The sequence below is a fragment of the Chrysemys picta genome, chromosome 1 (assembly GCF_011386835.1).
Source record: "Chrysemys picta bellii isolate R12L10 chromosome 1, ASM1138683v2, whole genome shotgun sequence".
NCBI lineage: Eukaryota > Metazoa > Chordata > Testudines > Emydidae > Chrysemys > Chrysemys picta.
Window position 1 is genome coordinate 1,879,541 of NC_088791.1, and position 27,245 is coordinate 1,906,785.

A 27,245-nucleotide genomic window follows, 5' to 3' on the forward strand; every position below is an offset into this window, starting at 1 on the left:
CAGGTGGCACAAATTTGGGGGGAGTGGTTAACAATGAAGAGGGTGTAGCCTGATTTGGGGTGTGTTGGTAATGTTGATTTGATTTACCAATTTAATTTAATTTAATTTTAATTAATTAATATTAATTAATATTAATAATAATCATTCATACTAATTAGTATGGGTTTAGGCTCGCCAATTTGTTTGACCAGGAGATAAAAGTTCGTTGTGCATTCATTGCAACTGAAGAATCCTCCATCATTCCTACTTGCTTAGCTACAAGATCTAGGGTCTTAATATATGTAACAACGGCTACAGGACAATCAGAATTAGAATCTGAAGCTCCTCCTTCTGGATGAGGATCTGGGCTTCCATCTGAGCTTGAATCTATAATTTCTATGTCTCGACTCTTTCTACCTAAATTCACATTTTCCTCATCTGAGCCATCAGAACTTTCCACTCGAGATAATCCTGGATATGTAGGATAATTTTCCAAAAAACCTCTATGTCTTACACTCAGAGCATCTCCACACCGATGCAGGACATCATTTAGTCCGCTAAGGTCTGGGGTATGTCTACACTATGAAATTAGGTCAAATTTATAGAAGTCGATTGTTTAGAAATGGTTTTTATAAGGTCAATTGTGTCCCCACACAAAATGGTCTAAGTGCATTAAGTCGGCAGACTGCGTCCACAGTACCGAGGCTAGCATCATCTTCCGGAGCATTGCACTGTGGTAGCTATCCCATTGGAATTCCGGGTTGAGATCCCAATGCCTGATGGGGCAAAAACAGTGTCCCGGGTGATTCTGGGTACATGTCGTCAGGACCCACCCACCCTCCCTCCCTGCCATGAAAGCAACAGCAGACAATTGTTTTGCGCCTTTTTTCAGCCCAGACTCCATAGCACTGGGATCATGGAGCCCGCTCAGATCACCGCGGCAATTATGAGCACTTTAAACACCACGCGCATTATCCTGGAGTATATGCAGGACCAGAACCTGCCAAGGCAAAACCAGATGAGGAGGCGACGGCAGCGCGGCGATGAGAGTGATGAGAAAATAGACATGGACATAGTACAGGCCCCAGCAATGTGCAAATAATGGTGTTAAGGGGGCAAGTTCATGACATGGAATGCCGATTCTGGGCCAGGGAAACAAGCACAGACTGGTGGGACCGCATAGTGTTGCAGGTGTGGGACGATTCCCAGTGGCTGCGAAACTTTTGCATGCATAAGGGCACTTTCATGGAACTTTGTGAGTTGCTTTCCCCTGCCCTGAAGCACCAGAATACCAAGATGACAGCAGCCCTCACAGTTGAGAAGCGAGTGGTGATAGCCCTGTGGAAGCTTGCAACGCCAGACAGCTACCGGTCAGTCAGGAATCAATTTGGAGTGGGCAAATCTACTGTGGGGGCTGCTGTGATGCAAGTAGCCAACCCAATCAAAGAGCTGCTGGTATCAAAGGTAGTGACTCTGGGAAATGTGCAGGTCATAGTGGATGGCTTTGCTGCAATGGGATTCCCTAACTGTGGTGGGGCGATAGACGGAACCCATATCCCTATCTTGTCACCGGAGCACCAAGCCAGCGAGTACATAAACTGCAAGGGGTACTTTTCAATGCTGCTGCAAGCACTGGTGGATCACAAGGGACGTTTCACTAACATCAACGTGGGATGGCCGGGAAAGGTACATGACGCTCGCGTCTTCAGGAACTCTGGTCTGTTTCAAAAGCTGCAGGAAGGGACTTTTTCCCAGACCAGAAAATAACCATTGGGGATGTTGAAATGCCTATAGTTATCCTTGGGGACCCAGCCTACACCTTAATGCCATGGGTCATGAGGCCATACACAGGCAGCCTGGACAGTAGTCAGGAGCTGTTCAACTATAGGCTGAGCAAGTTCCGAATGGTGGTAGAATGTGCATTTGGACGTTTAAAAGCACGCTGGCGCAGTTTATTGACTCGGATAGACCTCAGCAAAACCAATATTCCTATTGTTATTACTGCTTGCTGTGCACTCCACAATATCTGTGAGAGTATTGGGGAGACATTTATGGTGGGGTGGGAGGTTGAGGCAAATTGCCTGGCCACTGATTATGTGCAGCCAGACACTAGGGCGGTTAGAAGAGCACAGCAGGGCACGGTGCGCATCAGAGAAGCTTTGAAAACCAGTTTCATGACTGGCCAGGCTACAGTGTAAAAGTTCTGTTTGTTTCTCCTTGATGAACATTCCCCCCCCGCCCAGTTCACTCTACTTCCATGTAAGCTAGTCACCCTCCCCTCCCCCCTTCAATCACTGCTTGCAGAGGCAATAAAATCATTGTTACTTCACATTCATGCATTCTTTATTAATTCATCACACAACTAGGGGGATAATTGCCAAGGTAGCCCGGGATGGGTGGGGGAGGAGGGAAGGAAAAGGACACACTGCAGTTTAAAACTTTAACTCTTATTGAAGGCCAGCCTTCTGTTGCTTGGACAATCCTCTAGGGTGGAGTGGCTGGGTGGCCAGAGACCCTGCCACTGCGTTCTTGGGTGTCTGGGTGAGGAGGCTATGGAACTTGGGGAGGAGGGCTGTTGGTTACACAGGGGCTGTAGCGGTGGTCTCTGCTCCTGCTGCCTTTCCTGCAGCTCAACCATATGCTGGAGCATATCAGTTTGATGCTCCAGCAGCCGGAGCATCGATTCTTGCCTTCTGTCAGCAAGCTGATGCCACCTATCCTCTTCAGCCCGCCACTTGCTCTCTTCTGCCCGCGATTCAGCCTGCCATTTCTCCTCGTGTTCATATTGTGCTTTCCTGCACTCTGACATTGACTGCCTCTACGCATTCTGCTGTGCTCTGTCAGCGTGGGAGGACATCTGGAGCTCCGAGAACATGTCATCCCGAGTCCGCCATTTTCACTTTCTAATCTTCACTAGCCTCTGCGAAGGAGAAACATTTGCAGCTGGTGGAGGAGAAGGGAGAGGTGGTAGTTTAAAAGACACATTTTAGAGAACAATGGGTACACTCTTTCACATTAAATCTTGCTGTTCACATTACACAGCACATGTGCTTTCGTTACAAGGTCGCATTTTTCCTCTTATATTGAGGGCCTGCCTGTTTGGTGTGAGATATCACTCATGCAGTGCCAGGCAACTGAATTCGGCTTGCAGGCAGCCATGGTAAGCCACAGTCTTTTGGCTTTTTTAACCTTCATAACATGTAGGAATGCTTTCAAACAGCAGTGCCCTCATTTCCCATACCAAGCGGCCATTGGGTTGGCCATTTAAAATGGGTTTGCAATTTAAAAGGAGGGGCTGCAGTTTCCAGGTTAACGTGCAACACAAACCCAACTAACCCTCCCACACACACACACCCAATTCTCTGGGATGATCACTTCACCCCTCCCCCCACCGCGTGGCTAACAGTGGGGAACATTTCTGTTCAGCCAAGCAGGAATGGACACCTCTGAATGTCCCCTTAATAAAATCACCGTATTTCAACGAGGTGACTGTGAATGATATCACTCTCCTGAGGATAACAAAGAGAGATAAGGAATGGATGTTGTCTGCATGCCAGAAAACACTGCGACCATACGCTGTCATGCTTTGTTATGCAATGATTCCAGACTACGTGCTACTGGCCTGGCGTGGTAAAGTGTTCTACCATGGCGGACGGAATAAGGCAGCCCTCCCCAGAAACCTTTTGCAAAGGCTTTGGGAGTACATGAAGGAGAGCTTTCTGGAGATGTCCCTGGAGGATTTCAGCTCCATCTCCAGACACATTAACAGACTTTTCCAGTAGCTGTACTGGCCGCGAATGCCAGGGCAAATTAATCATTAAACACGCTTGCTTTTAAACCATGTGTAATATTTACACAGGTACACTCACCAGAGGTGCCTTGTGTGCCCTCAGGATCTGGGAGCATGCCTTGGGTGGGTTCAGGGGTTACTGGTTCCAGGTCCAGGGTGAAAAACATATCCTGGCTGTTGGGGAAACCGTTTTTTCCGCTTCCTTGTTGTGAGCTATCTTCAATGTCTTCATCATCATCTTCCCAATCCCCAAAACCCGCTTGCATGTTTTGTGATTCTCCATTGACGGAGTCAAAGCACAGGGTTGGGGTAGTGGTGGCTGCACCCCCTAGCATGGCATGCAGCTCCGCGTAGAAGCGGCATGTCTGCGGCTCTGCCCCGGACCTTCCGTTTGCCTCTCTGCTTTTGTGGTAGGCTTGCCTTAGCTCCTTAATTTTCACGTGGCACTGCTGTGCGTCCCTGTTATGGCCTCTGTCCTTCATGCCCTTTGAGACTTTTTCTAATGTTTTGGCATTTCGTTTACTGCTACGGATTCATCTCCCCATATGGCGAGCAGATCCCGTACCTCCTTTTCGGTCCATGCTGGAGCTCTTTTGTGATCCTGGGACTCCATCATGGTTATCTGTACTGATGAGCTCCACGTGTTCACCTGGGCTCTCCACCACGCTGAGCAAACAGGAAATTCAAACTTTCGCAGGTCTGTTCCTGTCTACCTGGCCAGTGCATCTGAGTTGACAGTGCTGTCCAGAGCGGTCACAATGGAGCACTCTGGGATAGCTCCCGGAGGCCAATACTGTCGAATTGGATCCCCAGTACCCCAAATCCAACCCGGAAAGGTCGGTTTCAGTGCTAATACCCTCGTTGAAAGTGGATTAAAGAAATCAATTCAAAGAGCCTTTTAAGTTAAAAAAAAAGGGCTTAGTCGTGTAGACGGGTCCAGGCTTAAATCGAGGTAGCGCTGCTAAATTCGACCTAAAATTGTAGTGTAGACCAGGTCCTGGTGTAGTAGGGCGTTTTACTGGTACACCAGGTGATACCAGCATATTCCAAGGGGGTGTAGAGGGTCCATGAAATTCTTGGGACCTAGGTGGAGGAGCAGGAATTCTATTCCTTGGTTGTTGTAGCTCTCTCTGTTGTAACTTAGCAATGACTACATTACAGGCACTAGCTACTCGTGTCACTTGTGACACTGCATCTTCTAATACCTGAACAATGACAGTCTCTAAAGGCACTGCCTCTTCACTGTCAGGGGCTGACACTAACACAGGAGAGGATTTTTCCTCCCCCTTTGGTTTGCTCATCTCCTCTTTTGCATCACTAGCTGCCTTTTCTATGACACTCATCTCCGCCTCCTGTGATGCCACCTTAGGACTTCCTTTTCCTATTTGCAGACTCTGTACTGCCAACATCCTCTTCGGACTCTCCTCCTGGCTCTTCAGACTCAATCTCCAACTCCGCTCCTAAAGGTACTGTGTCAGCCTGAGCTAATTCTCTGACCCTATTTCTAGCTATTGGCCCTGTAGGTTTTTCTACCTCCTTCAATTCCACCATACCGATAGGGATGGGAATCGATTCTTTATCCTCCTCTACCACACCTTCTTTCTTTTCTAATTCTCTAATTCTTTCCAACAGCCGACCACGGTCTGATCTATAAGCCTCTAGCATTTGCTGAGCTTCCCTGAGTACCTCTCCTTTTTTATTCATTTTTTTCCCAGTGAACTACAAGCCACGAGCAGGTATTCAATACCTATTTCCTTTACCAGTTTAGCCCTTTTCTTTTTCTGCTCTCTTTCCACATGAAATACCTCACTTATAAAACCCCCTGGGTTACCATGCTCAGAAATCATCTCACTATTCCTCAGCTGTTCTAAACCTCCTCCATGTTCCTGAATATATTTCCTGGCAAAGTTTTCTAAAGCCAGACTGCGGGCAACTCCAACTGACTCTACTCTTGCCCTTGCTCTGCTCTTAACACGAAATAGAGAACTCATTTCAATTCTACAACTTTACTAACTTAATCAATAAACTAGAATAAATACTTTACTCTGAAACTGAAGGTGTCTCTTCACAGAAACAACAGGAAATAACACCCCTTAACCAGTTTTTAACACTTAGTTCAATAAGTCCCAAGTAAATAATAGAGGGATGGAGGTATGTTCCCTCTCTTCCCTCCATGCCTCGTAGCAAATCGAGAGTCCACCCTCTGTCGGGACCTGCCAAATACTGGGGAATACTGAGGCAGATGGATCAGAGGTGCAGTCCAGGAGAGTTCGTGTCCGGAATCAGGCTCCACAGAATTTATAAAGGGACCTTTGGGGGTATGACAGGAAGCTCACACTGAGACAGATATAGTCATAAAAACTTTTTATTAAAATCAATGAAATAGTAAGTAAATGGTAAAACAGTTAGAATTACAGTTACAATTGTATTACTGTTATTCAAGAGATACATATGATAATACAATATTATGTGCTGCAAACTTTGATTCATACTCACACCCTGCTTTCATAACCTGGTGTTGGAAGATACTGGACCTCGCCTCTGGCGGTTCCGGTTTCACACCTCTTGCAGAGGTGTGCAGAGGAAACTAATGCGAAGAGCTGTCAAAGCTACTTTAGAATTTACTCTTCAGCTTAACTAAAATAATCTAATACACAAACTAAAATAAAGTTTGGAGAGACCAAGCTTAGCCAAGTCCCTTTTGAACTTAAAGTTTGAAAAGAAAATAAGTACGGCCTATTACTGGTTAATAGCCATCGTAGATAGATAGCACCAATATGTAGTTAAAGATGAAGATAGTGAAGTGTAGTGAAGAGAAGAGTATTGGAGAGTAGAGAGAAGTGAGTGAAGTTAAGAAGGAGGAGGAGGAGGTACCATAGGGAGGTAGGTTACCTCTTTTTATAGGAATAAATGCTAGAAATCCTTCCTCTTATGCCCAAATTTCACTCTTCCCCTACAGAAATGTTAGAGTACACTTACCCCATAGACTAATATATATGTGCGTATGGGTGACAGGTACCTGTGCACTTGTGGTGTACTTATTAAGTCTGTGGGTACTACTTTGAAAAATCCCCTCTGCCATCCTTCATTGTCTATTGGTCTAGGCAAAGGTCTTAGACCTAAGCATAGGCCAGGGGTCGGCCACCTATGGCATGCGTGCCAAAGACACCACGTGAGCCGATTTTTAATGGCACGCTGCTGCCTGCCGGAGTCCTGGCAGGCAGCAGCATGCCATTAAAAATCCTGCCCAGCCCAGCCCAGCCCAGCCCACTCTTCTCCGCCTTCCGCCCCCCCCCGCCCCCTCCCGTGGGGGCAGGGGGCAAGGGGCAGAAGCTTGGTCCTGCCGGCTCCCCTGCCTCTTCCTGCAGTGTGCTGGGTTCCTGCCCCTCCTCCACCTCTCCGTTCCTCCCTCCATGCTGGCCGATCAGCTGATGGCCCTTGCGAAGGAGGGGTTGGGGAAGAGTGGAGTCAGCGTGCTCGCTGCTCCCGGCGGAGGCAGAGAAGAAGCAGGGCAGGGCCTTGGGGAAGGGGGGATGGACTAGGGGTATATCCCTTCTAGCCCCCGGATGTGAGCACCCCACAACCACAGCCCACACCCCCAGCCCTCTGCCGTGACCCCCCTCACAGACACTCCAGCCCTCTGCCCTGAGCCCTGACCCCCCCACACATACTCAGCCTTCTGCCCTGACCCCCTCACACACACCCTGCCTTCTGCCCTGAGCTCTGCAGCACTGCACACCCCTGAGGCCTGTGCCCTGAGCCCTGCGCCCCCCCAGGCCCCTGTCCTGATCCCTGTACCCCCCGACAAACACCCAGCCCTCTGCCCTGAGCCCCGCAGCCCTGCACACACCCCAGGCCCCTGCCCTGACCCCCCCTCACAAACACCCAAACCCCTGCCCTGAGCCCTGCACCCTGCACACACCCCCAGGCCCCTGCCCTGAGCCCTGTACCCCCCTCACACACACACGGCCCTCTGCTTGACTCCTTCACCCTCTCCCATGACCCCAGCCCTGACTCTGCACTGCCACACATACCCAGTCCCCCACACCCCATGCCCTGATTCCTGCACCCCCTCACATGCCCCCAGCCCTCTGCCCTGACTCTTGCACCCCCCAAATACTCAGCCCCCTCACAGCCTATTCACCCCCACATCCTGACTCTTACACCCCCCCACATCCCCACCCCACCTTGAGCACCTAACGGGAGCTCCTGCACCCCACTTCCACATTCCTACCTGCACCCCTAGCACCAAATGGGAGCTGCCCAGGTAAGGGCTCCACACCCAAACCTCTTGCCCCAACCCTGAGCCCCCTCCCTCATTCTAGCTCCTGGCCACACCCTACACCCCAACCCCCAGCCTGCTCCTTCACCCCCAGCCCTGTGCTCAGTGCACTCCCACCCTCAGTGCAGAGGGAGAGGAAGAGAATGGGCCAGAACCAGGGAGAAGGTAGGTACCCACTGTATGTGGGCAGAACCAGGATCCCAGACAGGTAGCAGGCTGAGCGGGTCCGGCAACCGGGAACCTGGCTGACAGGAGCCCGTGGATGGAACCCCTGAGTGGCAGCAGGCAGAGCTGCTCAGCCCACTGCCAGTCTGGGGTCACAGCTGCTGGACCCGCACAGCCTGCTGCCGGTCTGGGGTTCTGGCTGCCGGTCTGGGGTTCTGGCTGCCGGACCCTTGCCAGCCAGGGTCCCGGCCGCAGGCCCCGCTCAGCCCACTGCCGGCCTAGGTGAACAGAACCCCAGACCAGCAGGGGGCTGAGTGGGCCGGTGGCATAAGATCAACATTTAATTTAATTTTAAATGAAGCTTCTTAAACATTTTGAAAACCTTGTTTATTTTACAATACAACAATAGTTCATTTATATAATATATAGACTTATAGAGAGAGACCTTCTACAAAACATTAAAATGGATTACCGGCACGTGAAACCTTAAATTAAAGTGAATAAATGAAGACTCGGCACACCACTTCTGAAAGGTTGCCGACCCCTGGCGTAGACACTTCATTTTGGTATAGGAAAAACAAGTTAAAAAGGTCATCTTTGCTTTTCTGGGTAAAAGGGCACAGAATATAGCTATGCTAACTTTCCTTTAGCTCAACATGCAGGTTTTTGGCCTGGAGGTTTCTTGCATTCAGCCAAACTGATTTTTAATATGAATCTATAAACCCATTATAATACAATACTCATAAGTGTAACCCTTCTGTCCATCTGAGTTGGCAGCAACAAGGGCCGGGTTCATCCTGACTCTGCTTACATAAGAAAAGATATATCTATGCAGGCAAGCAGATTACTCCTGAGGGCTACATGCCCCCCCCTTGACAGGGTGGTTTGCACCAATGAACCCCGTCACCTAGATAGGATTCAGTATCTGTGCAGACAGTTTCAACACCAGTTTCATACTTATGTGAATGTTGGTATGTATCTGGAGTGGGCAACATGTATCCGTATTCATGTTCTTCACTCTGTGATACTTGTATAGGCAGTTGTCTAGGTTTTGGCTTGGGTTTGTTGATTTATACTGTAAGCAATCTAAAACAAGGAAATCAATCCCAATTGCAATTCCTTGGATAATTACCCATCCTTTTAATCCAAAATTTTCCCCGGAAGTTGTTGTAGGCTCATTACGTAATTGGGTAATAACTTGTTGGGCTTTGTTTATATCGTTAGTAATTTGTATAAGGTGGGTCTCTTTACGAGCCAGTAATGATTTTAGCTTTAACCCTAGTGGGGGAATGTAGGCAAGAAAGGTGGGTGTGCTTTGGATAATTAAATCCTGATAGGCTGGGTTGGTCTGTATAATGCTGATGTTCTCAAAAGTGGGAATAGGGGAAATAGCTTGATTTCCTATCAAAGTGGATTGCTTTGGAGTAAAACAAAAATTTGGCTCTGTGACAGGACACTCCAAGGGACCATATTGGTACCTCCTTTGGTTAGTAACCACGCAAAATTGGTTACTTCCAGCATAGGTCATCCTCTCCATCGGAGTCTTCCACTTGGTCAGCCTCACTAGGCATGACGATGATGAATTCTGTATTCTCTCTCCCTGTAGTCCACACAAAACAGTGTCTGTTTCAAACACGTTACACCTACAGATATACAGAGGCCCTTTCTCAGAACAACAGGCCATCTGTGGCACTTTCCAGGCCTGAGTTGGAGTGTGATAGACTACCGGGGAGGTGCATTAATGTGTTCCCTGTAGATTTCGTCTTCGAGGTGACCTATAGAATGGATAGTAGCCAATTACCTGTACACATCCTTGTCTGGGTCAAATACTGGTAACGAGACCATAAATGAGACATACAACGATCGTGTCATCATACAATCTTTCGAAAGAGAACAACTATCTCGGTTGGGGTGAGGTGTCACAGATCCCATCTCTCTCATAGCACCCACTGACAAATGCTGGCATGACTCCAAACAAGTGGATCGTTCCTTTTCCAGCTTTTGAAAACATTTAGGACAGTACCAACTTAACAATTGCTCATCTTTAATTAAGTCAGGATCTTTTCCCAATCTTTAGGATCGTAATGCATCAGTAATTGTACTTACGACATATTCTCCATATGCAGAGCATATAATCTCTTTCCCCAAATGTTGATCCCTATGCTAATCATTGTTTAAAGCAATTAACTGATTAATTTTCTGTTGAGTTTCATTAAACAATTGGGTTATGTCATGCATATTATAAACAGTAAATCGCTCATCCTGCGCCAATCCCTTTATTCCTTGTAATATTGGATTGACCACTTGGTTAGCTTCCTCTTTTAACACATAATCTATATGCTTGTGAATTTTCCAAATATCCGCTCGGTTCCAAACTGACATTCCTGAACCAAATGGTCCTGTTAGGGATCCTATACCTCCAAGGAGATTCAAGTTATGCTTCCTCCTCGGAGTATGTGGCTTAGGGATTTCCTTATCCACTCCCAACAGAACAATATCTCACACCCATTGCTGATAGGCTACAATTCTATCCACAAGTCGTACTGAGAAAAAGGAAGCCACTTTAGTATGCTGACAATAGCTAAATTCTCCTAAATACCAATTGGACAAATTTAGCACTACAGGAATATGCATAAACCGAACCTGATTAATCACTGCCCCTATTATGGGCGTTGTAGTGAGACCACTAGCAGGTCCTGGGTTTAACATTGGACAATTTACATCATTTGGTATTGAATTATCATAATCAATAATTGGGTCCTGAACCTTGAGTTCAAATGTCATATTCTGTACATATCTTTTGCTTCCTGTTTTGGTTTGAAAGGTAGCTATAATGAGTACCTCATATCGCCCTTCGTCCTCATATTCAAGCTTATATAAGGTTAAACTTCCCCCCGTTATTAAATTATTACAACTAGCTTTGTCTTTCCAAGTTCCATAAGGTATACCATGTTTCAGGGAAGTTGAATTCGTTGTTGAGGTGGTATAGGTTTTACATCCGCCCCCCTTTGAATTTTCATCCAAGGGCCAAATCTTTTTCCAGCCACTGGAGGGCAAAGAAGTTACTCCCACCAGTTGATATTTAAAAGTAACATCTTCCCCTCTAATTCCCTTAACCTGTTGAATCGGGTTGTAGATAAGTTTTGGGCTGAGTATATTAGTCCGTTCCTTCTTTGTTGGTATGTTCTGTTGCTTGTGCTCAGGCAATTGAGCACGACTGGGTCGTCTGGTTTCTTGGGGTTGCAATAGTTCAGTTCCAGACTTAGGATTTTGGCTCAGTCCTACCCTTAGAGCCATGATAAGGGTGTAATAAGTCAGAGATATCAATGCTAATTTCATGGTTCCAATGTGCTGGGCTCTAGTCATCATGATTTTGTCTGATGTTGTTCACTTAAATCCTGAGAAGGAAGTTGCTCCTGTGACCTGGACAATTGATACAGCTTTAACTGGCTAGCATGGTAAATTTTGTCTTTACTACGCTTTCCTCCTGTTATTCTAATCTTATCTACTGCTGAACTGAGTTTATTGATGATTCAGAAAGGTCCGATCCATTGGTTACACAACCCATGCTCTGGTGACTTATATGATAACAACATTACCTGGTCTCCTACCTCCCAAGTATTCTCTCTCTGGTTTTTGTCAAAGTAAGCCTTTGTCTTACGTCTGGATTTTCTCAATTTTCTCGATTCCCTGAGCTTGGGGCATTGGGTCTGTATGTGGCCTCTGAATGTGGAGTGCATGCATATGCCTTCTCCCAAGGCTTTCCTTTTCCCTCGGGAGGAACTGCATAGATTCCGAACCCGGTATATGGTTTGCCTTGATGGTAATAACTAGAACCATCAACACAGAAATGATACCTATTAATGGAATCTGTCTCCTGGATCAAAGGTTGGAAAAGCTTTTGTTTTTTCTCCCCCCTTAGAGCCTATTGAACAAGATTGAGACACATGTGTGGCTCTCCTTGATACAGTAGAGCAGTTGGTAACAAGGATGGTGTCCTAATAGGTTTGATTGCAATATCTTTTCCTTGCAGTAATAATGCCCAGTGGGCTAGGCGAGCATTTGAGACTTGCCAATCTTTTACCCTGTTGGACAGTAAAAACTGAAGGCGAGTGTGCGATGAGTGTAATATGATCGGGCTGAGGCCAATTAGAAAAGAAAAGTGTTGTATGGCCCAACTGGTTGCCAATAGATACTTTTCACAATTGTCATATTTAAGTTCAATTGATGACATTAAACGTGAGGCATAGGCCACAAGTCTGATTTTTCCATGCCTCACTTGTGAGGCCACAGCCGCTAATGCCTTAACACTCACCGCTACCTCCAGACGATCGGGTATCTCAGGATTTGGAGTGATCAACACCGGAGCCTTGACAATGGCCTGTTTTAGCTGGGATACTGCTTCTGTGTGTTTCTCAGACCATTTCCATCAGACACCCTTCTTTAATAGTTGGTATAGGGGACCTGAAATGGAAGCAAAATTGGGAATGAAATCCCTGTGGTACCCCGTTAAACCCAAAAAGGATCTTAAAGCCATTGGGTCCCGTGATAAAGGCAATGTTTGGATTGTATCAACTTTCTGTTGCGCCAGAGTTCTACCCCATTTTGTCAGGGTGAGGCCCAAGAAAGAGACACGGTTGGCCATTAGCTGGGCCTTGGCCGGATTGCACTTTAACCCTGCTTCCTTTAGAATTTGCAGGAGCTCGTCAAGTCTTTCTAAATGCTCCTTTTTCGTCTGTGTTGCTAAACACAGGTCATCTACATATTGAAATAGAACATTTAGTTTAGAAAAATTGCGACAGTACCCACCTCATTTGAGCATGAAATAAAGCTGGAGAATTTTTATATCCCTGGGGTAGATGTGTCCAAGAATATTGAACTCCCTGGAAACTAAATGCAAAATGGTCCTGTGAAATGTGGGCCAATGACAATGTCCAAAAGCTGTTACTGACGTCTAGGACAGTAAACCATACAGCCTCTGGGTCAAAGGATTCAATCAGATCTGGCATTTTGGCCCCTGTGGGGGCACAAGTGGGTGTGACCTGATTCAGGCATCTGTAATCTATTGTGAGACGCCACGAACCATCTGGTTTCTTCACAGGCCAAATAGGGGAATTCGCAGTGGAAGTACATCTACATAGTACTCAATGTGTCAGCAAAGACTTGATAGTCTTTTCTATGTATGGATTTGCCTGTTCTGGGTAAGGATACTGTCTCTGGGCTGAAATCTCTCCTCCTTCCACAACAATAGTGACTGCCATGCATCCATAATCATGCTTGTGTTTAGCAAAGGCATCTGCATGCTTGCGGAGTAACGCCTGTAACTCAGGTTGGTCTGCATGCCTAGCCACTATTTTGTTCAAATCATACCCCTCAGGTTCAGAGTCCTCCACTGGAAATACCAGGCCACACTCAGGTATGACTACTGGAGAGTCATCCTTTGCCTGTTCTATTGAAAGACTCAATAACTGGTTACACAAATCAAGAACACATCCCCGTTTGTATAAGAAATCAGTTCCCAATAGACAATTCTTTGGGTCTGCTGATTTCATCAATGCAAAGTTATGAACCTTTCTTAGATGACCTATCTGTATTTCAAGGGGTATAGAAAGTGTGGTAACAACCTGATTACTTGCAAATGTTGCAAGTGTCTTTGTACATCCTGATGACAGAGAAGAGAATCTCGGATCCTTGACATGGATAATGCTAATTGCTGGCCAGTATCAATAATACAATTCCTGTGGAGGCCCCCTACCACTGCAGATATTGTGGGTCTCCCACTTGCATCCCTGCCTAAAGGGGTTATGACTATGTTCAGGGTTGTTTGACGTCATGCAGCATATGCAGACAAATAATCTATGGGTTCTTCCTCTATCTCTTCGGAGACAGCCATCTCTGTAGGAGAGGCTTTCCACTGGAGAGAAGGAAATGGGTCAATGGAGGCCAATGGACGGTTCAAGGGTGCTGGCCCTTGACCTTCCATCATCAGCTCATTGACATGGGCTCAGAGTTCCTGGATATCCAGTCGTTGAGCCTCAAGCCTCTGCTGCATTGTCCTAAACATTCTTACAACTGAATCCTCAGTTTTGTGGGGAGGTAGTGACTTCGGTCTCTCCAGATGTGAATTGTTCTGTGCGGCATCTGAACAGAAAGGAACATGGTCCCGGGCGCCTACATAGGATCCAAATGCATAACCCTGTTGAGGGGCCTGGCCACTCAAAGGTCCAGGGTTATTACGTGGGTTAGGGTCATTTTGCCAAAGCTGGTACCTAGAGAATTTAGGAACTCCTCGTCCTAACCTTGGTTGAAGTCGGGGTCCCTCAATCCTCACAGTGGGATTAGTTCATGGTTCCTGAAGTACTGCAACAGGGGCTCCACGCTGACCTATTTTAGAGCCTCCCTGTGCATATGCCTTGGCCAGTAAGGCTAATGCCTTCTTTAAAGAAGTATAATCAGTTATGTGCATATTAACCATTTCCCATAACTGGGGAAAAGAGTTATTAACCAGCAAACTAACCTATGGTGGCTCATCTGTTTCCTCTTTCATATGACTCTGCCAGGCTGCACTTAACTGCAGATGAAACTGGTGTGGAGTCTCATTAGTTTTCTGCTTTAGGTTAAACAGAATTGCCACTCCAGCTTGCCACAGATGCTGATTATGTTCCAATAGGGCTACTGTTTCATTAGAAGTTTTTTCTCCTATCCTATACTCAGGTGGCAAAGTACTCCACAATGCTTGATTCACTGTGAGTTGTAAGATTTTAAGCCAATCTTCCCTTGGTAAGTCAAACACTTTTGCTGTCTCTTGCACACGTTGTGCATGCATTGCAACTGAAGTATCCTCCATCATTTCTACTTGCTTAGCTACATGGTCTAGGATCTTAATATCTGTAACAACTGCAACAGGACAATCAGAATTAGAATCTGAGGATCCTCCTTCTGGATGAGGATCTGGGCTTCCATCTGAGCTTGAATCTGTAATTTCTGTGTCTCAACTCCTTCTACCTAAATTCACATTTTCTTCATCTGAGCCATCAGAACTTTCCACTCGAGATAATCCCGGATATGTAGGATAATTTTCCATAAAACCTCTATGTCTTACACTCAGGGCATCTCCACACTGACACAGGACATCCCTTAGTCCGCTAAGGTCTGGTGTAGTAGGGCATTTTACCGGTACACCAGGTGATACCAGTATATACCAAGGGGGTGTAGAGGGTACATAAAATTCTAGGGACCGAGGCAATGTTGATAATTGCCCAAATGCCAATAAGTGTCCACCCAAAGAGACTGGATCTTCTACGCTATATGGTGCTAATGTAATGTGGAGGAAAAATAGTCTAAGGCCTAAACTTTGGTCAAGTGAACTGTATGTAGGGTCAGGTGAATTGTATGTGTGGCCTGGAGGAAGGAGAAAAGGGCGGGGGGAGTAAAAGGAGAAGGGTAGACAGAAATCATAAAAGCAGAACTAACTGTAGACATTATAAAAGTAGAATTAACCTTTGTAACAGATTATGATTAATAGATGTCAGGTGACAGAGCAAGAAACCACAAAGGGCAAAACTAAGAAAAACAGGAAAACTTGTTTTGTTTTATTCCTTATATGGATGTAAAACTTTAAGGAACTATATGTAATTTTTGTGGTTTTATCCTATATAATCTCTCGCATTTTATCTGTCGGGGGGGTTTGGCTGCCTTGGCTGACTCCCCCATGCATGCATGTTTGATTGTCAATAAAGGAGCCTCAGGCTGTCTGATCCAAAATCAACAGTGTGGCCAATTTTCCACAACAGTAATATTGGGCGGAGGAGCAGCAATTCTATTCCTTGGTTGTTGTAGCTCTCTCTGTTGTAACTTAGGCCTTGGCTACACTTGCAGCTGTACAGCGCTGTGAGTTAAACCTGACTTCGTACAGCTGAGTAGGGAAAGCGCTGCAGCCTGTCCACACCGACAGCTGCCAGTGCACTATCGTGGCCATATTTGTGGCAATTGCAGCGCCATTGGGAGCAGTGCATTATGGGCAGCTATCCCACAGAGAACCTCTTCCCATTCTGGCGCCATTGGTTGTGGGAAGGGGGTGTGGGTGCGGGGGATTCTGGGTCCTGTCCCAACGCCCCATGATGCATCCCTTCACATCCCAGAAATCCCTTTGTTTCCATCCACCTTTGGTGCCATCTTTCAACGGTTTCTGTGCAGCGCGATCTGTCTGCGGGAAATGGAGTCTGAACTGCTGAGGCGTATGCTGACGAGTCTCACCAGCACGTCACGTTTGGCTGTCGATCTATTCCTTAAGATCCAAAGTGACAGTGAGAGTGAGGAGTGAGACGATGTCATCGAGCCGCGTAACGTGTCCGACACGAAATTGCTTGTGGCATTCACGGACATGCTCAGCACTGTGGAACGCCACTTTGGGGCTCGGGAAACAAGCACTGAGTGGTGGGATCACATCGTCATGCAAGTCTGGGATGACGAGCAGTGGCTGCAGAACTTTCAGATGAGAAAAGCCACTTTCATGGGACTGTATGAGGAGCTCGCCCCCATCCTGTGGCGCAAGCACATGAGATTGAGAGCTGCCCTGCCAGTGGAGAAGCGGGTGGCTATTGCAATCTGGAAGCTGGCAACTCCAGACAGCTACCGGTCGGTCGAGTGGGAAAGTCAACCATTGGAATCGTGTTGATGCAAGTTTGCAAGGCCATTAATAGCATCCTACTCAGAAGAACCGTGACTCTGGGTAACGTGCAGGACATAGTGGATGGCTTTGCACAAATGGGTTTCCCTAACTGTGGAGGGGCGATAGATGGGACGCACATTCCTATTCTGGCACCACCCCACCTAGCATCCGAGTACGTTAACCGGAAGGGGTATTTCTCTATGGTTCTCCAGGCACTTGTGGATCACCGTGGGCGAATCATTGACATTAACACAGGCTGGCCAGGAAAGATGCATGATGCACGTGTCTTTCGGAACACTTGGCTGTTCAGGAAGCTGCAGGCCGGGACTTTTTTCCCAGAGCAGAAGATCACAGTAGAGGAAGTTGAAATGCCCATTGTGATCCTTGGAGATCCCGCTTACCCATTAATGCCGTGGCTCATGAAACCCTACACAGGGAGCCTTGACAGCAGCAAGGAATGGTTCAACTACAGGCTGAGCCAGTGCTGAATGACTGTGGAGTGTGCCTTTGGCTGTTTAAAGGGCCACTGGCGATCTCTATATGGGAAGCTGGACTTGGCCGAACACAGCATCCCCACGGTTATATCCGTGTGCTGTACCCTCCATAATATTTGTGAAGGGAAGGGTGAAAGCTTCACTCAGGCATGGACCTCCGAGGTTGAACACCTGGAGGCTTAATTTGCACAGCCAGAGAGCAGGGCTATTACAGGGGCCCAGCGCAGTGCTGCAAGGATTAGGGATGCCTTGAGGGAGCAATTTGAGGCTGAAAACCAGCAGTGATATCTGGTGCCCTGCATGGGAGTGAAGTGCAGTAGTTCCAATGTTTAGGAATCAGTGTTTGCTAAGCAGACTTGCAATGCCTGTTTATTTCCTGGGCTAAGGAATCTTTTACTTTATGCAATAATAAAGAATGTTTTCAAAGCCAAAAAATCCATTTATTGAAAAGAAAATTTATTTATTGAAAAGAAACACAACTGCTTGGGAATCAGAAAGGGCAAGGGGGTGGAGTGGGGAACGGTACAATCACAAATTCGCGTATGTCCTATCTGGTGTGCTGTGCAGTGAGTGCTGCACTTCAGGATAGCTATACTGCATGGTGATGGGGGTTGAGTGCAGAGGGAAGGGTCGTCGTTTTCAGGGCTGGGTGGTGAAGATACTGGTGTTGGAGGCAGCTGGTGGAGTGAAGAACCCAGAAGTAGGGGAAAGTGGGTTGGAGATAACAGTGGGGCACAAGGGAAAGAGTTTTGGGACAAGGGCTGTAGGGGGAGGGGGGGCGTTTGTGTTTACGGTACTGCTCCTTCTGCATGGCTACGAGCTCCTGGATAGCATCTGCTTGGCGCTCCAGGATGCTTATGAGCTGATCCGGGCTTTGCTGCCGGTGCTCCGTGCTTTGCCACCGGTGTGCTGCGTTTTCCTGGCAGCTCCTGCTTTCTCTCTCCCTCCAGTTCCTTGCTTTTTCATTCTCTTTAATAGATTGCTGTATCACTTCTTGCAGCATGTCTTCTTTGGTTTTTCGTGGTCTCTTCCTGAGTCTTTGCAGTCTCTGAGCAGGCAATAAGAGGGACAGCTGAGGTCTCAAGGTTGTTGCAGCTGTATAGGCAAAATGCAACATTTAACAGAGGCAGCATTGTTTATACCAGACAGAGTAATGATTTCCCCCGCACTTAAGGAGGGCGCACACAGGGTCTACACAATAGCATAATTTTCCCGTACCAAACAGAGCACACATAACCCACGGGAACCTCAAAATGGTGAGTAAGGGGGACTGATTGTTTCACGGCTGTACTGTCCTCTGGGTTTCTGTGCCTTGGGGAGAGCCAACAGCTGCAGGGGGCACCTACACTGAACATTGTCCCAACATTTTCCACACAAGTTCATCCTGGACGATATCTCACTGCTGAGGGTGACCTGGGAAGCAAGGGAGGGTCTTCTACTGCAATGCGGCTTCCGCCCTGGCCCATATGCAGCTTGCCTGTGTGCAGCAATGGTCCCCCCGCCCCTCGCGGTACAGTGGCGCGGACATGTTAGCTTGGCTGGGACAAGGACCACGGTGGCTCTCCCAATAAACCTGCATAAGCGCATTGCACACGTTATGGATGAGACATTCGAAGAGATTACCGAGGCCGATTACCGCGATGTGATTAACCACATCAGTGCACCATTCTGCATCTAGGCATGCATGCCTAAGCCTCCTCTCCCAAAGAGCCCGCACCGAAAAAATTCCTTCCTGGAAAAAAACTCGCTTACCGGGAACCTGCTCTTCTGTTTGTTCTCCACCAAGTACCGGCTGCTGCGCCTGGCTACCTTCCTCCTGGCTCGAGAAGAGCTCCTGGCTGCATGGATCCAGGGATTCCGGGTGTCTCCATCCGGCCCACCACCCTCACTCCCGTTTTCCTCCTCCTCCTCCCACCCCAGCTCTGAAGTGTCCATGGTGGTGCTCGGAGTGGAGGTGGGGTTAACCCCAAGTATCACATCCAGCTCTTTGTAGAATCGGCAGGTCGCAAGGGGAGCACCCAAGCAGCTGTTTGCGTCGTGGGCTTTGCGGTAGGCACTCCGCAGCTCCTTCACTTTAATCCTACACTGCAGGGCGTCCCGGTCATGGCCCCTTTCCATCATGTCCTTTGATACCTTCCCGAAGGTATCGTAATTCCAACGGCTGGAGCGCAGCTGGGACTGGACAGCTTCCTCCCCCCAAACACTCGCCATTGCTCCATGCTGGGGCTCGCTTGGCGCGTGGAGGCATGGTCACCTGGAAAGATTCGCTGATAGCACTCCACGCCACACCAGGCTGAGCAAACAGGAAGGGGATTTTTAAAATTCCTAGGGAATTTTAAGGCTGGGCCACATGGTTGATTACCTGAGGCCAGGGCAGTAGAGTTTGAACTGATGACCAGAGTGGCTAGAACAGTCACAGCGCATTGGGCGGCCACACTTGCACCACAGCGCTGCGCAGCGGTGGCGCAATACACGGTATTCCTCTCGGGGAGGTGGAGTAAATGCAGCGCTGCAGCCATGGAGATACAGCGCTGTAAGTGCCTTGTCAGTGTGGACGGGGAGTGAGTTACAGTGTTGGGGGAGGCTTTACAGCGCTGTAACTCGCAAGTGTAGCCAAGGCCTTAGAGATTACTACATCACAGGCACTAGCTACTCGTGTCATTTGTGACACTGCATCTTCTAATCCCTAAACAATGACAGTCTCTAAAGGCACTGCCTCTTCACTATTAGGGGCTGGCACTAACAGAGGAGAGGATTTTTCCTCCCCCTTTGGTTTGCTCATCTCCTCCTTTGCATCACTAGTCGCCTTTTCTATGACACTCATCTCCGCCTCCTGTGGTGCTACATTAGCACTTCCTTTTCCTACTTGCAGACTGCTGGTAGCTTCTGCACTGCCAACAACCTCTTCTGACTCTCCTTGTGGCTCTTCAGACTCAATCTCCAACTCCGCTCCTAAAGGTACTGTGTCAGCCTGAGCTAATTCTCTTACCCTATTTCTAGCTATTGGCCCTGTAGGTTTTTTTACCTCCTTCAATTCCACCATACCGATAGGTGGAACCTCTACCACACCTTCTTTCTTTTCTAATTCTCTAATTCTTTCCAACAGCCGACCACGGTCTCATCTATACGCCACTAGCATTTGCTGAGCTTCCCTGAGTACATCTCCTTTTTTATTCAATTTTTTCCCAGTGAACTACAAGCCACGAGCAGGTATTCAACACCTATTTCCTTTACCAGTTTAGCCCTTTTCATTTTCTGCTCTCTTTCCACATGAAATACCTCACTTATAAAACCCCCTGTGTTACCATGCTCAGAAATCATCTCACTATTCCTCAGCTGTTCTAAACCTCCTCCATGTTCCTGAATATATTTCTTGGCAAAGTTTTCTAAAGCCAGACTGCGGGCAACTCCAACCGACTCTACTCTTGCCCTTGCTCTGCTCTTAACACGAAATAGAGAACTCATTTCAATTCTACAACTTTACTAACTTAATCAATACACTAGAATAAATACTTTACTCTGAAACTGAAGGTGTCTTTTCACAGAAACAACAGGAAATAACACCCCTTAACCAGTTTTTAACACTTAGTTCAATAATAGCTCAGTGGTTTGAGCATTGGCCTGCTAAACCCAGGGTTGTGAGTTCAATCCTTGAGGGGGCCACTTGGGGATCTGGGGCAAAAATCAGTACTTGGTCCTGCTAGTGAAGGCAGGGGGCTGGACTCGATGACCTTTCAAGGTCCCTTCCCGTTCTAGGAGATGGGATATCTCCAAAAAAAAAAAAAAGTAAATAATAGAGGGATGGAGGTACGTTCCCTCTCTTCCCTCCATGGCTCGTAGCAAATCGAGAGGCCTTTCCCTCTGTCGGGACCTGCCAAATAGGGGGAATACTGAGGCAGACGGATCAGAGGTGTGTTGTCAGATGCTACCGGTGTGGTGCTTCTGCTTTCTCCTGTTGATATCACTCGGCTGCGTGCATGTGTTCCCTCTGTGTGCTGCCCCAGCTCTGCAGATAGCTGACACAGCAAACCCGACGAGAACCCCCAATGACCACAGAGTCTAGTAAGGTACAAAGGCACCTGGGCCAGGTTTATTGCGACCCAGACACAATTTCAGTTCCCCGTAGATTACTTAGTCTACCGGGCATACTACTAGAAAGTGCCACTCGGCAATGGACTTAGCTCAGTGGCGGGACTTTCCACTGCCCCCTCGGCCGGACAAAGACACCGCCCCAGGGATACATTCTTATACACAGGTACAAACAAGTTACACATCACTCCTGACGTATTGAGGTGCAACCCCTCTACGTAGCAAGGTACAACCCCTCTATGCAGTAAGGTGCCGCCTCACACCTTGTACCTGTTGGTTCGATCAAAACAACTCTATCCATCATTTTACCCTTTTGCCCCTGTCATTGGGATGGGTCGGTCTGTTCCCTGTTATCTGTGGAATGTTCCAGTATAGTGTATCTTGGTACCATGTTTATACTGTAACTATGCTAAATGAATATGTATTTCTGCAACATTAGCCCTTTCCTTGCCAGCTTCTCTGAGCAGGGTCTGCCTCTGGCTCACAGCTTAACTTTGCTTTATGTTAGCAAAGTCGTGACCATTACTTTAGTTCAGGCCTTAGGCCTCATACCGGGCCTCTGATACCAAGGTTTATATCGCAGGGCCCCCTCTTACTACAAGGTGCAGTCCGGGAGAGTTCGTGTACAGAATCAGGCTCCACAGAATTTATAAAGGGATCTTCGGGGGTATGACAGGAAGCTCACACTGAGACAGATATAGTCATAAAGACTTTTTATTAAAATCAACGAAATAGTAAGTAAATGGTAAAACAGTTAGAATTACAGAGTTACAATTGTATTACTGTTATTCAAGAGATACATATGATAATACAATATTATGTGCGGCAAACTTTGATTAATACTCACACCCTGTTTTGATAACCTGGTGTTGGAAGATACTGAACCTCGCCTCTGGCGGTTCTGGTTTCACACCTCTTGCAGAGGTGTGCAGAGGAAACTAATGCGAAGAGCTGTCAAAGCAACTTTACAATTTACTCTCCAGCTTAACTAAAATAATCTAATACACAAACTAAAATAAAGTTTGGAGAGACCAAGCTTAGCGGAGTCCCTTTTGAACTTAAAGTTTGAAAAGAAAATAAGTACAGCCTATTACTGGTTAATAGCCATCGTAGATAGATAGCACCAATATGTAATTGAAGATGAAGATAGTGAAGTGTAGTGAAGAGAAGAGTATTGGAGAGTAGAAAGAAGTGAGTAAAGTGAAGAAGAAGGAGGAGAAGGTACCACAGTGAGGTAGGTTACCTCTTTTTATAGGAATAAATGCTGGAAATCCTTCCTCTTATGCCCAAATTTCACTCTTCCCCCACAGAAATGTTAGGGTACACTTACCCCTATAGGGTAATATATATGTGCGTATGGGTGACAGATACCTGTGCACTTGTGGTGTACTTATTAAGTCTGTGGGTACAACTTTGAAAAATCCCCTCTGCCATCCTTCATTGTCTATTGGTCTAGGAAAAGGTCTTAGACCTAGGCGTAGACACTTCATTTTGGTATAGGAAAAACAAGTTAAAAAGGTCATTTTTGCTTTTCTGGGTAAAAGGGCACAGGATATAGCTATGCTAACTTTCCTTTAGCTTAACATGCAGGGTTTTGTAACCCTTCTGTCCATCTGAGCTGGCAGCAACAAGGGCCGGGTTCAGTATCTAGGGGTTCTGTTTCAATAACGCAATGCAAAACCGGCTCGAGCCCCCACCCAGTGACCTGGGACGATTACATACCACCCCCCTGGGCGCCTCTAAGAGGCAATACTTCCCCTCTCACAAGCACGGAGTCTGAGTGTAGCAGAAAATGATTAATAACATGAGGTAAACGACATCAGCCTTAAATTGGGAAAGCACCACAAACAGGATTCATAACACAAACCACGAGCAAAAGACCCACCCCAAAGTCCCAAAAGTCCAACACCCCAAAAGTCTCTTGAGTCCAGCAACCCAAAAATTACCCAAAAGTCCAATGACCCAAAACTCTCTGTCCCTGGTCAGTACAGCCCCAGATTTCAAAAGTTTATCTGCAAACTCTTACCCCCCGCAGCCTGGGTGGAAATGGGGGGGGGAGAAAGGGGCACACAGGGTATTAAGGGGTACCTTACATGGTCCGAGGCCAACTGCCCCACCTCTCCATGAGGTTCTGCTGCAGCCTTCACCACAAGCCACTCCAGTCCTACAGCCATCCCATGGGGCACACCAACCCTCTCACAAACTGCTCCACTCACCGTTCCGCAGGCCACAACAACTATCCCACAAATAGCTCAGCTCTACTAGCTGCCTACCAGTAACCCTTCAGGCTCCCCCACTAGTTAACACAGCACTCAGTGATCTCAGCTTGTAGTACGAGAGCCCCAGTGCTAGTGCACTTATTAGCCCAAAGTGAATTCAGAATAATAGCCCATAATTAGACTTTTAATAGAATCAAAATTAGCACTGCTGTTTAACAGGAGAAAGAGAAAATATCACAGTCAGTTTCAGACCCTCAAAAGGACCTATTCTGTCCAGTACCTCTTCCTCCCCAGTATCTCTCAATTCACTGGATTTTGTAACCCATGCCCCTTGTCTAGCGAGTGCTACTTAGTTAATGGTGAGTCCCTCTGTCATACAACAGTTCCACTGTCCTTGAGTCACAGAATCAGGGTAACAACACTTTATTCTTCCTGCTGCAATAACAGAGAAACTGGGGGTCCCACACCCCCCAAACTGGGGGTCCCACACCAAGTGGGTGTGCCTATGCAAACAAGCTCAGCCCATGAAGTTCTTTTCCACAATTCACCACAATTCACCACCAGATGTCAGGGTAGAGCTCATCCTGACTCTGCTTACATAAGAAAAGATATATCTATGCAGGCAAGCAGATTAATCCTGAGGGCTACAAGGGCAGGTCAGTGATAGAGAGTGATCTGGATTTCCTGGTAAACTGGGTGAAGCAAACAATTTGTGTCTCAGTATGGCTAAATGTAAATGCCGACATCTAGGAATGCAGAATGCAGGTCAGACTTACAGTATAGGGGCCTCTATTCTAGGAACCAGGGACTCTGTAAAAGATTTGGGGGTGGGGGTAGATAACCAGCTGAACATGACTTCGCAGCGCAATGTTTTGGCCAAATGGGCTAATGCAGACCTGGGATATAAAAGCAGGGGAATCTCAAGTTGGAGCAGCGAGGTTATTTTACCTCTGTGTATGGCAGTGGTGTGACTGCTGGTGGAATCCTGTGCCCAGTTCTGGTGTCCATGGTTCAATAAGGATGCTGATAATTTGAAGAGGGGTCAGAACAGAGCCACGGGAAGGATTAAAGAATTAGAGAACATGCCTTATCTGTTTAGCTGAACAAAGTAGATTAAGGGGTGACTTGATTCCAGTCTGTAAATACCTACATGAGGAACAGATATTTAGCAATGGGCTCACAAGTCTAGCAGACAAAGGTATAAAATGATCCAATGGCTGGGAGCCGAAGCTAGACAAATTCAGACTGGAAATGAGGCAGAAATTTTTCCCAGTGAGAGTAACTGGAACAACTTCCCCAGGGTCGTGGTGGATTCTCCATCACGGGCAATTTTAAAATCAACACTGGATGTTTTTCTAAAAGCTCTGCTCTAGGCATTATTGTGGGGCAGGTCTCTGGCCTGTGTTTTACAATGTGGCAGGATCAGACCAGGTGTTAGGAGTCAGCTGGTGCTTGGAAATGAGATGGGTGAAATTACCAGGTGTCATGAATTCACAGGGTCTGTGCTGTGCCCGGCCTTTAAACAGTCTCACTAGCCCCAGATACAAGCAGCCAAGCCACAGACATCTGAGAACAGAGTCACTTTGGGGGCAAGTCTTACACCGCTTTCATTGGGCCATAGTCAGCACCTACATACCAGGGTAATGGGCTCCCTTGAAATGCAGCAGAGAGACAGACAGGAGAGAGCGTGGGCAGCCCAGAACAGGCCCAATACCTCGGCCACAGGCAGCGCCCTCAAGTTATAGTCCAATTCTCATGGGCCTGATTGTCCCGGGCACCATACGTCACCATTTACACCAGAGCCCGGTACGTGTAAATCGCCGCCCAGGGAGGATGGTGCATTTCCCAGTCTCATTGCACAGGTGTAAATGACAACACCCAGTGCAGGGCGCTGATGAGCCAAGCACAGGGCGTGTGATGGGCCGAGTGCTCCCCGGGCTTGAGGGCCAGGAATTGGAAAAGTTGCCATTTTACCCTGCACTGATGGGGGCCTGATCCCAAGCTGGTGTGACTCCATTGACTCCTGTGGAGCTCTGGCCAGTTTACATCTGGTGCGGTTCTAGTGCTGGTGATTCCAGCAGAGCTCTGAGCACCGCCCACCCGCTGGGGGTCTGACCCCAAGGACTCCAATAGCCCCACACCAGACTGTACCCGTTGGGGATCCCGCCCACTGACTTCAGGGGGACTCCAGATGATTTACACTCCCTGGGGATCTGCCCGGAACTTTCCATTGGACAAGATGGTCGTTAGCAGTTGGACCAGTCAAGGCCAGGGCACGATGGCTCCCTACAGCCACACTCATCTCAGCATTGACAGACCTGGGGAGCAGGGGAGAGTTTTCATTTTAACTTTTATCTCAGCCCTGACAAATACTTCCTCCTGCTCAGATCCCAGCTGGTTGCTGGGTCATGGCTCCTCTTATCTCTGTTTGCCTGGGCATTAAATGATTGTAGCTGCCATCAAGACAGATTTGCATGTTCAGTATTGAAACCTGGTCCCCTCCCCGGACTGGTCTATAAATACCCATGTCTGGCCAGTGTCCCATGCAGGCTGCACTTGGACTGGCCTAGCACCAGAGCAGCTACCCAGAGAGACAATAAAGTGAGACCCGGGCTTCCTCCAGCTTCTTTCTCCTCCTGTGCTGGGTGGCTGGTGGCAGCTGATCTGTTACGGGGGTGGGTGGCCAAGCTTGTCCTGTGTGTGTCCCCTGACCCTGGGGCCATCTCTGTCTTACCCCTTCCTCCCACACAGCACAGCCCAGTACATGGCACCCTAAAGCCCTGCGGAGCTGTGCCCAGCGCTCTGCCCCTCCAGGAGCTGGGCCCAGCATCCAGTCCTGTGTCCAGTCCCTGCTGGATCATCACTCTGCAGGGCGGCTCTCCCATTAGCTCCCTTCTCCTATTAATGGTGCAACGGGGGTCCCAGCCCCCACCATGGGGTGCAGTAACTATAACCCCACCCCTCTCCCCCACCCCAACCACACAGTGTTGGCTTTCTAGATACACGATCTCCCTGGACATGGAAATATGAGTGTGATTGAAACACCTGTTGGGGGGGAAAAGCCCTGGTGCTGGGTCAGTGGGTGTTTCATGTACCAGGTGCTGGGTGATAACACAAGAGGACTCCAAGTTTCTAACACTAAACCAGCTCTCTAGTCAGAGAACGATTGCAGAGGTGCTGCACCTGCAGCTGGCATTCCAGCCACGTGCACACAGACTGGCCTCCATCCTGGTGGCACTGGTGCCTCTTCCAAACTCTCCCCTCCTGCCACCTGTGCCCTCCCTCCATGTTCCATGTAGGTGGCTACCGAGGGAACCTGCCAGCTCCAGCACTGGGAGAGAGAAGGACAGCGGGAGATGGCAAATTTCCCTTCTGAGAACTGCTTTGTTCTGCAAATGGGACCCTGTTGCCTGGACCCAGGTCCCATCTGAGTGACCATGGCCTCCCTGCTGACCCCCCCCCCCTTCTCCCCACCTGCAGCCCTGGTTTGGGAAGTCCCTGGAGATTCTGCTTGCAGAGCCCAGCCACTGAGGAGCTGGGACCTGGCTCCATGCTG

General features: G+C 47.9%; 2 protein-coding genes across 4 annotated transcripts in view; both read left to right on the forward strand.

Annotated features, from left to right (window-relative positions):
* LOC101939714 (C-type lectin-like) overlaps positions 1-27,245 on the forward strand; it is a 525,580-nt gene that overhangs the window by 267,290 nt on the left and 231,045 nt on the right. The window lies entirely within an intron of this gene.
* LOC122173015 (C-type lectin-like) overlaps positions 5,136-27,245 on the forward strand; it is a 33,076-nt gene continuing 10,966 nt past the window's right edge. The window contains exons 1-2 of one of the 3 annotated variants that reach the window (XM_065594039.1): positions 20,251-20,339; positions 20,488-20,591. The gene's annotated coding sequence lies outside the window, so the exon portion shown is untranslated. Of the gene's footprint in view, positions 5,236-20,231; positions 20,340-20,487; positions 20,592-27,245 lie in introns of those variants that run through there. The other 2 variants (XM_065593977.1, XM_065593921.1) reach the window with 2 other exon arrangements.